Source organism: Scyliorhinus torazame, chromosome 27 (assembly GCF_047496885.1).
Source record: "Scyliorhinus torazame isolate Kashiwa2021f chromosome 27, sScyTor2.1, whole genome shotgun sequence".
NCBI lineage: Eukaryota > Metazoa > Chordata > Chondrichthyes > Carcharhiniformes > Scyliorhinidae > Scyliorhinus > Scyliorhinus torazame.
The window spans coordinates 19526438-19541284 of NC_092733.1; the positions used below are offsets into that span (position 1 = coordinate 19526438).

The 14847-nt window shown below is 51.7% G+C and overlaps 1 long non-coding RNA gene across 4 annotated transcripts in view; it reads right to left on the bottom strand.

The window, feature by feature from the left end:
* Nucleotides 1–4159: 4159 nt before the first annotated feature.
* LOC140403279 (uncharacterized) overlaps nt 4160–14847 on the bottom strand; it is a 77238-nt gene continuing 66550 nt past the window's right edge. For all 4 annotated transcript variants that reach the window (XR_011938276.1, XR_011938273.1, XR_011938275.1 and 1 more), the window contains exon 4: nt 4160–4924. This is a non-coding gene — a long non-coding RNA (uncharacterized lncRNA). The remainder of the gene's footprint in view (nt 4925–14847) is intronic.

Genomic DNA, 14847 nt, shown 5'->3' on the forward strand with positions numbered 1-14847 from the left:
TTAACTCAGTTTCTCTCCTGGTAGATGCTGGCGGACTGCTGAGTTTTTCCAGCATCCTCGTCTCTCGTCCCAGCGAAGGTTCACGAGGTTGATCCGGGTATGGAGTGATGGTCTCATGAGGTGAGGTTGGGCCTGTACTTACTGGAGTTTAGAAGAATGAGAGGTGACCTTATTGAGACAGGTCGGATTCTCAGGGGGCTTGACGTTGTAGATGCTGAGAGTCTCGTACCAGAGGGCACAATCACAGCCCGGTCCGATTAGGGACAGTGACCGGGTTTCAGCGTCAGCAGGTCCATTCAACGAGGCTTGTGGGATCAGAATACACAGCTGATCGCTTCGCGGATTTTGGCTAAGATCAAGTGTAGTATCTGCTCTGCCTTTTGGCTCCGATCTGGTATGTCTCGCTTGTGGGGACCATGAATTAGATTCAGTTTGAATTGGATTTTGGAGCAGGCAAGGAGCTGGATTAGGGTCTCGCCCCTGACCCACACTCTGAGCCCTGGCTTGGTAACTCAGAAAAAGTACTAAAAAAAAGAATACTTAGGTGTTTGTTTTTGACCGGCGCAGTTTCAATGGGTTGAAGGGCCTCTTCTGTGCGGTAGAGATCTATGACTAGGGCCACTGGCCAGCTTCACAGTGTGGGTACTGCTGAGGGGCTGGCGGTAGGAGTGTCAGCGTGCGATGGAGCAAACTTCACTAATGGGGTGGGGGAGGGGGCGCGGAGGGCAGCCGCCATTGTAGCAAGATCCAAATTAGCGCTGACATCAGTTTCCCCATGAAGTGGCTGCAATGATATGGTGCCCATGGGACTGGGAAAGTTTAGCCAGTTTCGCTCCACAACTGCTGCCTTACCTGTTTTTAAAAAAAATTAGAATACCCAATTACTTTTTTCCAATTAGGGGGCAATTTAGCGTGGCCAATTCACCTCGCCTGCACATCTTTGGGTTGTGGGGGTGAGACCCAGGCAGACACGGGGAGAATGTGCAAACTCCACACGGACAGTGACCCGGGGCCAGGATCGAACCTGGGACTTCGGCGCCGTGAGGCAGCAGCATACTGCTGCCCTTACCTGCAGAGCGTTCCATTGTCCACCTCTTTGGGGGAACGGACCTTTGCAAAGACGGTCTGGAGAGAGATGAGGTGGTTTTTGTCGAGGTTCATCCCGAGCAGCTCCGTGACGCAGGACTCTGTGCTCTACGGGTCGTTCCCTGGGACAGACATCAGATGCTGCTGGAAGGTCATCAGCTCGGTGAAGGACGCTCTTTGGTCTGCCCGAAACCTGTCAGTCTTCCAATGCAAAGAGTTGTCCCCGAATGAGTGTTGCAGACTGACACATTCCAAAGTCCAGGACTTGGGGAAGCCAGCGGCGCAATGTAGGGAGGTCACTGCCTAAGACCTTTCAGCCGTAATGAACTTGAGGGGCTGGGAATTGTATAGAACCCCCTCGGGCTGTCTGACTCACATTGGATGTATACGGTGAATATTACATATATCATAATTGTATTAATGCACCTCAGAGTGAAACTTGATGTATGCAGAGAACCTGAATATTATTGCCCTTTGTGTGATGGCCATTTTGAAATGTTTGTCATGAACTTGCAGATATTACGAATAAAGTATATTCTTCGCTTTAAAAAAATTATCTGCTGAGTTTTCTAAGCATTTTCTGCTTCTATATCTGTCCTTTTCTAACTCTATACAACATCTTTGGATGTTAGGAGTCATATTTTATCTCCTGATTGCTACTGTTGCCATGAATTAAGTACCGATGTTGTACTTCCACTGGCATCGTTGAGCGGAGAGGATGGTAAATATCAACTGGTGCAAATTTAATCGAAGTGTCAACCCTTCAGTCAGGAATTTGCTTCATGCCCTGCAAATTTAACAAGCCCACATTCTACGAAAAGAAATATCCCAAGACACCAACCATCTGAAATGCCAATTTGAAATAGCCTTTGCTCGAATGAGTTTGCCCTGATTGCTTGCTGTACGGTTGCAGGAATAGTTTTTTTAAAAAAAATTTTTTTTTATACGGTTGCAGGAATGGTTGTTGAGTCAGACAACTGGTGACAATTTTAAAGAAGTGGAGAGGTCCTTTAGTCGAAACTTGGACTGCGGTACATTTGCAATCTTTTCAAATCATTTTTGTCTGCCCTGGGACTGACTGCAGTCAGAGAGTCAGAGTTTACCTTCTTTGTGACGAAGGTAGAACACAGGAACAGAGGAATTAGGAGCAGAGGCAGGCCATTCAGCCCTTCGAGCCTGCTCTGCTATTCAATCAGATCATGGCTGATCCCTTCCTAATCTCAAATCCACATTCCCACCTGTTCCTCATATCCCTTCAGCCTGTTTTTTAAAATCATAACCATATCTATCTGCTTCTTGAAACCATTTAATGACTCCCATTCCACTGCACTATGGAGCAGCCAGTTCCTCAAATTCCCCACCCTCTGCAAGAAGTAGTTCCTCCTCATCTCAGTTCTAAATGATAATAGTAATAATCTTTATTAGTGTCACAAGTTGGCTGACATTAACACTGCAATGGAGTTACTGTGATAAGCCCCTAGTCGCCACATTCCGGCGCCTGTTCGGGTACACGGAGGGAGAATTCAGAATGTCCAATTCACCGAACAAGCATGTCTTTCGGGACTTGTGGGAGGAAACCGGAGCACCCGGAGGAAACCCACGCAGACACGGGGAGAACGTGCAGACTCCGCACAGACAGTGACCCAAACCGGGAATTGAACCTGGGACCCGGTGCTGTGAAGCAATTGTGCTAACCACTGTGCAACTGTGCCACCACCTCTCAACCTATATCTGTGACCTCACGGTCTAGATTTCCCCACAAGGTGGAACATTTGGTCTACGTTTACTTTATCAATCCCTTTTACTATTTAATATATCTCAGATCCGCTCACATCCTTCTAAACTCCAGCGAGTATCAGCCCAAACTTTCGTCTCTCCTCATACAGGAACCCTTTCATCCCCGGAATCAATCTGGTGAATCTCCTCGGAACTGCCTCCAATGCCACCACATCCTTCCTCAAATGAGGAGACCAAAACTGGACACAATACTCCAGATGTGGTCTCACCAACATCCTATACAATTGCAACAACACTTCTCCACTTTTATACTCCAGTCTTTTGCAATAAATGCTAAAATTCCATTTGCCTTTTTAATTACATGCTGTACCTGGACACCGACTTTCTGTGATTCTTGACGCCCAGATCCCTCTGCACAGACACATTTTGAATCTACTTTCCATTTCGATAATATTTTGCCTGTTTTTTCAGCCAAAATGGATAACGCCACACTTACCCACATTAAACTCCATCTGTCAAATGTTGTCCCAATCTCCGAGCCTATCTATACCCATCTGAAAAATCTTTATCTCCTCCTCACTGCCTGCTTCCCCTCCTATTTTAGTATCATCCACAAATTTTGCTATGTTACACTCTGTTCCTGCTTGCAGATCATTTATACAGATTGTAAACAGTTGAGGTCTGAGGACTGACCCCTGCGGCACCCCGCTAGTTACAGTTCACCAGCCAGAGAAGGACCCATTTATCCAAACCCTCTGCTTTCTGTCAGTCAGCCAATCCTCAATCCAATCGAGTACTCTACCCCCAATCCTCTGTGATCTCACCTTCTGGGATCAGTCTTTTATGCGGCATCTTGTCAAACGCCTTCTGGAAGTCTAGATATACCACATCCACAGGTTCCCCATTATCCACCTTGCTGATCACATCCTCAAAGAACTCGAGCTAGTTTGACAAGCATCACTTACCCTTCATAAAACTATGCTGACAATGGCGGAGTGAGCTTTGTCTTTCCAAATATTCAGTCATCTCCTCCTTAGTAATTGATTCCAGCAACTTCCCCATCACAGAGGTCAAGCTAACAGGTCTGTAGTTCACTACTTTTTGCCCCTCTCCCTTTTTGAATAGGGGTGTCACATTAGCATGTTTCTAATCCACTTGGGGATGGGGTCCACTCATAAAAATGTTCCCATTACTATGATCCCAGACCAGACGCCAACAGTGGCTAGGATACTGGAAGGAACCCCCAATATTTCAGTTTATTTGTAAGACTGTGCGAAAAGAATGACTCACTCCAGGCATGAAAAAGTAGAGCTTAGGTATTTCTAAAACAAAACTTTATTATGAATGCAATATTAAAGTTTTTTACTTCACACCGGAAAAGAAAAGCTTACAATATACACCATAAACACTACCACTGATTTTACCAGTATACAACAAGAAAAGAAACATAGGGTTTCAATCCATCTTACTGTGAGAGAATTGTGGAGCCAGGGTCAGGCAGATTAGAATTCGCCTCCCCTCCCTCCCAGCGCTTCTCCAAAACTCACTGCCTCTCTGCATTGCTCTGCTCGATCCAGCAATGACCTCATCTCCCCAAGCTGAAAAATAAATGATCTCTGCAGGTTGCAAAAGCACATTAACTCTCCAGGGACTTCCCCCAGACAAACCACATTCCTTTGGTCAATTTCACCTGTTTCCTGGAAGCAAAACAAAATCCTTCTCCCAACCATGACCACTGCAGTCAAACACACCATAGGCCAAGCTTTGAAATCATAAATTATCCCAATATTTAGACGCCAATTTTCCTAAAATCCCGCATTCGTCACACCATTGTACCAAACTTTTGATTGCCCTATCCGTTTACCCTGGTTGTGCATCGCAAGTAATATAACCAGTATGACTTCAATCTTTCAGGCCGCAGAGTCTCGCTTCCCGGTTTCTGAAGTGCCAGCGGAGGAAGACATCCGTGCCAACTCCGAGTGTCCCGCAGCTATTTCATTTTGGAGTGAGCGTTGAATGGTCGCAGGTTGGTCTTTCGCCCCTTCACGCGGAGAAAGTCCCATCTTAGTGAGCCATCAGCCAATCAGATTGCCGTTTGAGCCTGCCGTTTGAATTAAGAGTGAAGTTAGGCCGTTTTGCATTATTCACCGAGAGGCTGCAGTCAAGTAAACACTGAATAAATATCCTCTTTTCCCTGTTGAGTGATGTTGAAGGCAGTAACACCAAAGACATCAGCAAAGCATACATGAGAGAAATCACAAGGTACTTCAGTCAAATTAAATCTATTTTCAATGGCCTTCATTTTCAAAAGATTTACCGAGGATTTTGTTTCTTTAATGGCACATTAAGCTGTGAAACTTTAGCTGTTAAACAAAAATGTCAAATATAACCTAAACACATTGACTTTCGACATGGATTCAATTAAAGAGATGAAAGATCCCATTGTGCTAAATTCCACATTCAATGCCACTATTAATTCTCAACTTCAAATTACTGCTTTTCCCATCAACATTTCACAAAATGGATTTTGGAACCCATCAGGCAAATGCAAACAGCCTTAAATATTGAATGAGTAAAGGAGCCTGTACATTGTTGTCTCCCCATCAGGTATTCATTGATTTGTCTTTGCAGCCAATTGCTAATTGGAGATGCGAAGCAGACATGCCGGCTGTTTAATGTGATGCAGCGGCACTTGGTTTGTGGAGCGAGGTTTGAATAGCAATGAACAGGAGCCATTCCTGAAGCCAGCAGGCTTGATTCTCCGTTTGGGAGATTGAGGGCGATATCGTCATTGGCGATGGGGCGGAGAATCCCTTTTTACGGCCGAGGCGGGGCGACGCCTGCTTTCGGATGCTCCGCCCCCTCCTAAATGGCGCCATCGAGGAGTACGCCGCACGCCGCTGGGACGGCCTCAAGACGTCACCTGAAGGCCCTCCCCCGATGCTCCGCCCCTGATGGGCCGAGTTCACGACGGTGGCTCTCGGTTTTCGTCAGCCTCGTGTGGCGGCTTCGGACTGTGTCCAGCGGCGCCACAGTCGGAGGGAGGGGGCGGGTGAGCCATGCCACTGGCCGGGGGGGGGGGGGGGTGGCCTTCAGCGAGGGCTGGGGAGACTCGTGGGGGGCTACAGGGGGGCACTGTCTAGCAGGCCGGGTCCGCGCGTGGACGGCGCCATGTTGTACGCCGCGATCGCTGCAGATCGTCGCCATGAGCAGCCACGGACCCGGCCATTCTCCGGCCATTTTTTGCACGGGAGCAGGGTGTTTTACCCGGCGGCGCTTCTAGGCCCTCACCGGTCCAGGAATCGGTGAGGGTTCGGCGCCGATTTTGGCATCGTAGAACGCCACAGTTCCCACACCGGCGTCGGCACTGAGCCGCAACATCAGAGAATCCAGCCCTGTTCTGGCCGGGACTGAATAGTGTGTGATTCATGTTTCCATTAGGGACGCTATTCGTTACGCGATTCAGGACATGCAAACAGGCCAACTCTCTGCCGGCGAGGATTGGAAGCAATTCCTGGCCCAGCGGGCGTTCTGACCACTGGGGCCAAAATTAGCGCTGAAGGGTCAGTCAGGCTGGAACTGCTTTTAAGCGCTTCACCCACCACACACTCACTGCAGCCACGGAGCAGACTCAGAGAACTCCGATTTCCAAAGTGGGCCCAGTGCCCCATGCCATGAGGAGACTAGGAACACAATCTCCCCCAGGGTGGACCCAGACTCAAGCCCGTCCCCCTGAACAGCGCCTGGGAGGAGGTGCCAGAGGCAGTCACCGCTGCCAACCTCACCAGGAGGAGGCAGCTGGTGATCCTGAGGGGGTGTCACTGGTGAGGCCTCTGTCGTCAGAAGAGCAGAGATCCAGGCAGGGTTCCAAAGGCCACTGTACAGGTTCCCTGGGGTGAGCTCTGCTGATGCCCTGCTTCCTCTGCAATGGGGCAGCGCTTCTGAGGAGTGCCAACACCTGGTGGGCCAGTGATTGAGCTCGGCCATGTCCTTCCCCTTGATGATACTGCTGGGGTACGAGGGCTTCCAGAGGGATGACCTGGGTGGGTCCCACATCACCAGAGGCTCTCTAAACATGTACAAGGACATTTACAGAGAGCAGTCAGCAGAGTAAGCAGCCAGGGGCCTGTAAGTAGCACCAAAGGAGTTCATTTAAATCACAGACTGTAGCAATGACAGTCTGAGCCAGGCCACCCCGATCCCGAGGGGACACCCAGGGTCCACGCACTTGGCACCAAGTCGTTCCCTGCTCCTCCCCACCCCTCCGGCCCAGGCAGGCAGCCCCCCAGCAAGCCCAACAATGGAGTTCCTGAGAGCCTTTTTAGCCTTTCCCTCAACAGCCTTGGCGCCCAGGCCCCGCTCATACATGTTTGCACCAATTCGTGCCCATGCAAGTTCCACCTGACTGGGGTGGGGCATCGCGGAGCGGTGGAGCTTGGAGTGTCCAACCCGCTAAGGAGATTTAAATACATGCAAATGACAGCTTTGCAGAGACCCGCCGGCATGGGCCGCGATTGTCGTTCACGCTGTCAGCGGCGGGCTGGAGCATGGTGTCCGAATCGGCGCTGGGCGCAAATGGCAACTTTTCCATTGCGTGCTATTCCCTGCCCGTTCGCAATTCTCGCTGCCGGCGGCGGGAAGTGGAGAATTCAGACCACTGTTTCTGCTGAATGGCAGACTGGAACATTCCAAGATCCGAGACTACGACCGTGCCCATTTCCAACATCGCCCATCAGTCGTCAAACAAGACTACCAAATCCGTGACAAAGTTGCCACACTTTTGTGACGTTGGTTTGCCCAATATAATTTGAGTTTCACAAAACCAATTCCCTCGGGAATTACAACACTTGGCCTGGATTTGAAAGCCCTAAGAGGTGAAAGGGCACGGTGGATCATTCGTCCATTTTAATTGTTTGGCCAAACCGCTAAAGAATAAACAGCAAAAGGTATCTGGCTCTGTGCCATTCGCGTCACTGAATTTTAGACTGCGCGCTAAGGGTTGTGTCCCTTATTAAAATTCAGCTCAAATAGTTTCTCACATGAACGAGATGGAAATAAATTAAACAAAGTGTTTTCAGAATTAGCATACAGTAATTGGAATTATGTCCAGAATTGGGAATATAAGGACATCAGTCAACAGAGCTGAATAAACAAGTCTTCAGTTCCTTGACGAGTCACCCACTGTGTGAGCAACAGGCAAACCGCTGTTCAATGTCTGCTGTCCTGTCACAACCTCCGGCAATAATTCTGTCTTCTCCGATTTCTCTCCATGGAGAACCGACTCCTGTTGGGCTTTAGTTCCACAAACACTGGCAACCGTCACGTATGTCACCCAAATGTGTGCATCAGCAGCACTGGGTAACGATCAGGAGGTTCTACCTGTCCCCAGTGTTGTGAAGGATGGGTCTGGCCACACTGCCGCACAACGCTCCAAGTAGTTGGACCATGCCGTACCACCTGTCCCTCGTGGAAACACTAATGCAGAGAAAGACCTTTGACCCCAAGTCCATCAGTCAGTGGTCTGCACATAACGTCCAGAGGCCCTTTGGGGAAAGGCGATGGTGGATCCTGTCGGACGGTTCCCTGAGCAGACTGTCAAGGTCATTTTGCAGAATGTCTCATCGCCAGAACTTACAAACAAGCCCCGAGACCGAGCTTGGCTGGTGGTGAGAAAGGCCCTCCCTGTCCGATCCTTCCTACACGCCCGGAGTCTCACCCCATCCGCACGTTGTCCTCAAGGTGACTGTGGTGGGGAAGTGACCGTTATCCACCTCCTTGTGGGACATCCCTTTGCAAAGAAAGTCTGGGGAGAGATGAGGTGGTTTATGTTGAGGTTCATCCCGAGCAGCTCCGTGACGCAGGACTCTGTGCTCTAGGGGCTGTTCCCAGGGGGACACACCGAGACAAACATCAGCTGTAGCTGGAGGATCATCAACTCGGTGAAAGATGCTCTTTGGTCTGCCCAGAACCTTATCATAGAGTCCCTACAGTGCAGAAGGAGGCCCATTGGCCCATCGAGTCTGCACCAACCCTTTGATGGAGCACCCATGTCCACTCCCCCGTCCACCCCGCCCTATCCCTGTAACCAAAGCTGCACATCCCTGGAAACTAAGGGGAAATTTAGCATGGCCAAACCACCTAACCCGCACATCTTTGCACCGTGGGAGGGAATTTCCTCTGGAGCACCCGGAGGAAACCCACATTAAAGGGGAAGCCCCGCCCCGTTAAAGGGGAAGTTCGCATTCCGTGGTGGTCATGGGGAACCAGATGATCCACACCCTGTGACCTCGTGAAGGTTGTAACAGCCACATTCAGGCATTTTCCCACGCCTGACAGGACGCACCCAGTTTTGAATAAACCTCCACTGCATAAAGTAGACAAAAAAAAAAAGTTGAGGAGTTTGTCAGTGCTCATTGTTTAGAATCAAGGAAGGTAGGAGGGGGTGTGGACCATTCAGCCCATCGAGCCTGCTCCGCCATTCAATGTGATCAAGACTGATCCTCTATCTCAACACCAGACACCGACGCTCTTCCCATCCGCCTTCACGTCTTTCGTGTCTAGAAGTCTACCTATTTATTTCTTGAATACATTCAGTGACTTGGCCTCCACAGTCTTCTGTGGTCGAGAACTCCACAGGTTCACCACCCTCTGAGCGAAGACATTTCCCCTCATCTCAGTCCTAAATGGCCCACCCCGCATCCTGGGACTGTGACCCCTTGTTCTAGAACCCCACCCCAGCCAGAGGAAACAACATCACTGTCAGAATTTTCTACGTTTCAATGAGATCCACCCTCAATCTTCTAAACTTCCAGTGACTACAGGCCCAGTTGACCCAATATCTCCTCATACGACTATCCTGCCACCCCAGGAATCAGTCTGGTGGACCTTCGCTGCACTCCCTCTGTGGCAAGTATATCCGTTCTCAGGTAAGGAGACCAAAACTGCACACAGTACTCCAGGGGAGGCCTCTCCAAGGCCCTGTACGGCCTGCACGTCAAGAATAATTATCGAGAGATGGTGCCTGATGACTGTCACTATCCAACCAACCAAATCCTGACATGAATCGTCCAAAAAGGATGAGAAAACAAGGTTCAGTTAGGGCACTTGAGGGATACAAGATAGCTAGGAACGAGCTCAAGAAAGGGCTTAGGGGAGCTAGGAGGGGGCATGAGAAGTCCTTGGCGGGTAGGATCAAGGAAAACCCCAAGGCTTTTTACACTTATGTGAGGAATAAAAGAATGACCAAGGTGAAGTTAGGGCCGGTCAAGAACAGTAGTGGGAACGTGAGCATGGAGTCTGAAGATATAGGAGACGCCCTAAATGAATACTTTTCTTCAGTGTTCACAAAGGAGAGGGGCCATGTTGTTGAGGAGGATAGTGCAATACAGGCTGGTAGGCTGGAGGAGGTAGATATTCGGAAGGAAGATGTGCTAGAAATTTTGAGAAGTCCCCTGGGCCTGATGGGATATATCCTAGGATTCTTTGGGAGGCGAGGGGTGAGATTGCAGAGCCTTTGGCTTTGATCTTTATGTCCTCACTGTCTACAGGAATAGTGCCAGAAGACTGGAGAGAGGCGAATGTTGTCCCCTTGTTCAAGAAAGGGAACAGGTATAACCCTGGGAATTATAGGCAGGTTAGTCTCACTTCGGTCATAGGTAAATTATTGGAAAGGGTCCTGAGGGATAGGATTTATGATCATTTGGAAAGATACAGCTTAATCCAGGATAGTTAGCACGGATTTGTGAGGGGTAAGTCTTGCCTCATAAGTTTGATTGTATTCTTTGAGGAGGTAACTAAGTACATAGATGAAGGTAGAGCAGTTGATGTCATATACATGGATTTTAGTAAGGCATTTGATAAGGTGCCCCATGGTCGGCTCATGCAGAAAGTAATGAGGCATGGCTCAGAGGGAAATTTGGCCGATTGGATCAGTAACTGGCTATCACAGAGAAGACAGAGGGTGGTGGTAGATGATAAATTTTCATCCTGGAGCCCAGACACCAGCGGTGTACCACAGGGATCAGTGCTGGGTCCTCTGCTATTTGTGATTTTTATCAATGACTTGGATGATGGAGTTGAAGGTCGGGTTAGTAAATTTGCTGATGACACCAAGATTGGTGGAGTAGTGGACAATGTGGAGGCTGTTGTAGCCTGCAAAGAGACATTGATAGGATGCAGAGCTGGGCTGAAAAGTGGCAGATGGAGTTTAACCCTGATAAGTGTGAGGTGATTCATTTTGGTAGGACAAATTTGAATGCGGATTACACAATTAACGGCAGGGTTCTGAAGAATGTGGAGGAGCAAAGAGATCTCGGAGTCAATGTCCATAGATCTCTGAAAGTTGCCACCCAAGTGAATAGAGCCGTGAAGAAAGCCTATAGTGTGTTAGCATTTATTAACAGGGGGCTTGAGTTTAAGAGCCGTGAGATTATGCTGCAACTGTACAAGACCTTAGTTAGACCACATTTGGAGTATTGTGTGCAGTTCTGGTCACCTCATTATAGGAAGGATGTGGAAGCATTGGAAAGGGTGCAAAGGAGATTTACCAGATGCTGCCTGGATTGGTGGGTGGGTCTTATGAGGAAAGGTTGAGGGAGCTAGGGTTTTTCTCATTGGAGCGAAGGAGGATGAGAGGTGACTTAATTGAGATGTATAATATGATGCCTTGGGTGGGTGTAGCTGTTACAAGGGGCATAAAGTTCATGGTGGAAGATAAAGGAGGGATGTCAGAGGTAGGTTCTTTATTCAGAGAGTGGTTGGGGCGTGGAACGCACTCCCAGCTATGGTAGTGGAGTCGGACACTTTAGGAATTTTCAAGCGGTTATTGGAAAGGCATATGGAGGGCACGAGAATGATTGGGAGTAGGTTGATTTGATATTAGTTTCAGACTAGTTGGGCACAACATCGTGGGCTGAAGGGCCTGTACTGTGCTGTACAGTTCTATGTTCTAACATGAACGCTGCAGCAAAGTTCAGTTCAGACCCCACAGTCCGCTACCAGCCCTTTCCTTCTAGCGAAGTCCATCGCTTCCTCGGGTGACTCGAAGTAGAAACGTTGCTCCTCATGAGTGACCCAAAGACGGGCCGGATACATCAGTCCAAACTTGACCTTCTTCTTGAAAAGGGTCGACTTCATCTGGTTGAACCCTGCTCTTCTCCTGGCCACGTCCGCGCTCAGATCCTGGTATATACGCAGGATGCTGTTCTCCCATTTACAGCTCCGTGTCTGCCTGGCCCACCGTAAGATACACTCCTTGTCCTGGTAACTGTGGAATCTCACCCCCATTGCCCTCGGAGGGTCCCCCACATGCGGCTTCCTCGCGAACGCTCTGTGCGTCCTGTCCACCTCCAAGGTTCGGGTGAACATCCCCTCCCCCAGTAACGTCTCAAACATGCCCGCTATGTATGCCCCTGCGTCCGTTCCTTCGGATCCCTCTGGGAGATCCACGATTCTCAGGTTCTGCCGGCGGGACCTGTTCTCTAGGTCCTCCACCTTCTCCTGGAGCCTTTTCTGCTGGTCTCTCAGGATCCCCACCTCCAACTCCACTACAGCTTGGCGTTCCTCTTGCTCAGTCAGTGCCTTCTCCACTTTCTGGATCACCCGATCTTGAGCATCCAGTCTGAGTTCCAGCCTCTCAATCGACTCCTTAATTGGGTCCAAGCATTCCTGTTTCTGCTTGGCGAAGTCTTCCAGTATAAAGTGCATCAACTGCTCCGTCGACCGCTGGGTCGTCAAGCCAGGACTCCGGTCGTCCGCCATGCTTCCTTCCGCTGCAGCTTCAGCCCAAGCCTTCTCTGTTCGCCTATTTCTTCCTTTGCGAGCACTGCTGGTCCGCCTCTCCATGCACTGATGTAGGATTCCTCTTCACAATTGCATCCACCATCAATTTTCCGAATCAGGGGCGAAATTCTCCGTTATCGGCGCAAAGTCCGCCGATCGGCGCAAAAAATGGCGCAAATCCGTTGCGTCACGTCGGAAAAATGGGTCGAAAGTCTCCGGCCCGAAATGGGCTAGCAGCGACGTAACGGGATCCGCGCTTGCGCACGTGGTTCACGCCGTGCAGCGTCATACGCGCCGCACGGCGTGACGGCTCATAAGGCCGCGCTGCTCCCCCCCCCCCCACCCGACCGGAACACCCGACCGGAACACCCAACTGGATGGCTGGCCGCCGCTCAGCCCCGAGGTTCGAGTCAAGGGATGTGGAGGCGCTCCTGGATGCAGTGGAGCAGAGGAGGGACGCCCTGTATCCCGGGCACGGCCGCAGAGTTGCCCCACGCCACAGCCGGCGTCTGTGGAGGGAAGTGGCAGAGGCCGTCACCGCTGTGGCCCTGACACCGCGGACAGGCACCCAGTGCCACAAGAAGGTGAACGACCTTGTCAGAGCAGGCAGGGTGAGCCTCCCCATATCCCCCCTCCCCCATATCCCCCCTCCCCCATATCCCCCCTCCCCCAGATCCCCCATATCCCCCCTCCCCCATATCCCCCCTCCCCATATCCCCCTCTCCCCCATAGCCCCTCCCCATATCCCCCCTCCCCCATATCCCCCCTCCCCCATATATCCCCTCCCCCATATCCCCCCTCCCCCATATCCCCCCTCCCCCATGTCACCTGATCACTGCCTGCGTGTCTAACCATGCATGCTTCATTGTGTATCGCAGGACCAAACGTCCAGGCACCCATCCCCGCAGATGCAGACCGCCCGCAGGATGCCCCTCGGAGGCCACGGAAGACAGAGAGACCCGGACCCTCCAGCATGCGACGCCCGCAGGATGCCCCTCGGAGGCCACGGGAGACAGAGAGACCCGGACCCTCCAGCATGCGACGCCCGCAGGATGCCCCTCGGAGGCCACGGGAGACAGAGAGACCCGGACACTCCAGCATGCGACGCCCGCAGGATGCCCCTCGGAGGCCACGGGAAACAGAGAGACCCGGACACTCTAGCATGCGACGCCCACAGGATGCCCCTCGCACACCACGGGAGACGGAGAGACCTGGAGCAACAGGGAGACGACACCCCCGTCACGTGCGGGAGCGACCACCCAGCGATGAGGGGGGCAGCCACAGGCCCCCGTCACATCCGAGCAAGGACACCACTACCCAGGACACCACTACCCAGGACACCACTACCCGGGACAGCACTGCCCAGGACACCCCTACCCGGGACAGCACTACCCAGGAAGATGAAATACCGGACAGTGACTCAGAGTGGATGGGTGGAGACGAACCCCCACCCCAAAGTGCCATGGACTCAGAGTGGGACGAAGAGCACGACACAACGCCACTGCTGTCACCAACACCCTCCACCATCGCAGAAACACTCACCTCGGTTGGGCACTTTAGTGATGAGGCGTCTGGTACACTCACTGGTGCGCACAACACAGCTGTCCCGGTACAGCAGGTGGAGGTAGGAGCAGCAGAGGGGCCGGGGGCGGTCGGAGGGCAGCCCAGCCCAAGCGAACATCTGCCGCCCAGATGGATCCCGGGTTCCTGGAGTTTCCACACCCACACATAGATCCGATGCAACCACCGACCCGGAGACGAGCGAAGAGGGTGACGGCCGGCTTGCGGCGGCTGCAATCGCAGGTGGAGGAGTCCACCCGCATCCAGGAGCTGGAAGTGGTGCTGGTCATGCGTGCTACCCAGGCCGACACCGCACGGGTGGCGTCCGCGGTGGAGGCAATGGGTGCGACGGTGTCAGACATGGGGAACGGTTTGCGAGGCCTGGGGCTTTCCATGCAGGCGGCGTCTGTGGCCCAGGACACGGCTGCCCTCTCACAGGAGGCCATGAGCCAGTGCCAGCGCCAGATGGCAGAGGCGCTCAACACCATAGCCCAGTCTCAGCAGGCCAGGGTGGGCAACGGGCAGGACAGGCTGGCAGCTCGCCATCCCAGTCGCCCGGGCCATGGCCCAGTCTCTGCAGGCCATGGCCCAGTCTCAGCAGGCCATCGCTGAGGGCATCGGCGCCAGTGGCCATGTGCGAGCCGGCGTCGCACTGTCACAGACAGGGTTTGCCAACCCCCTGGG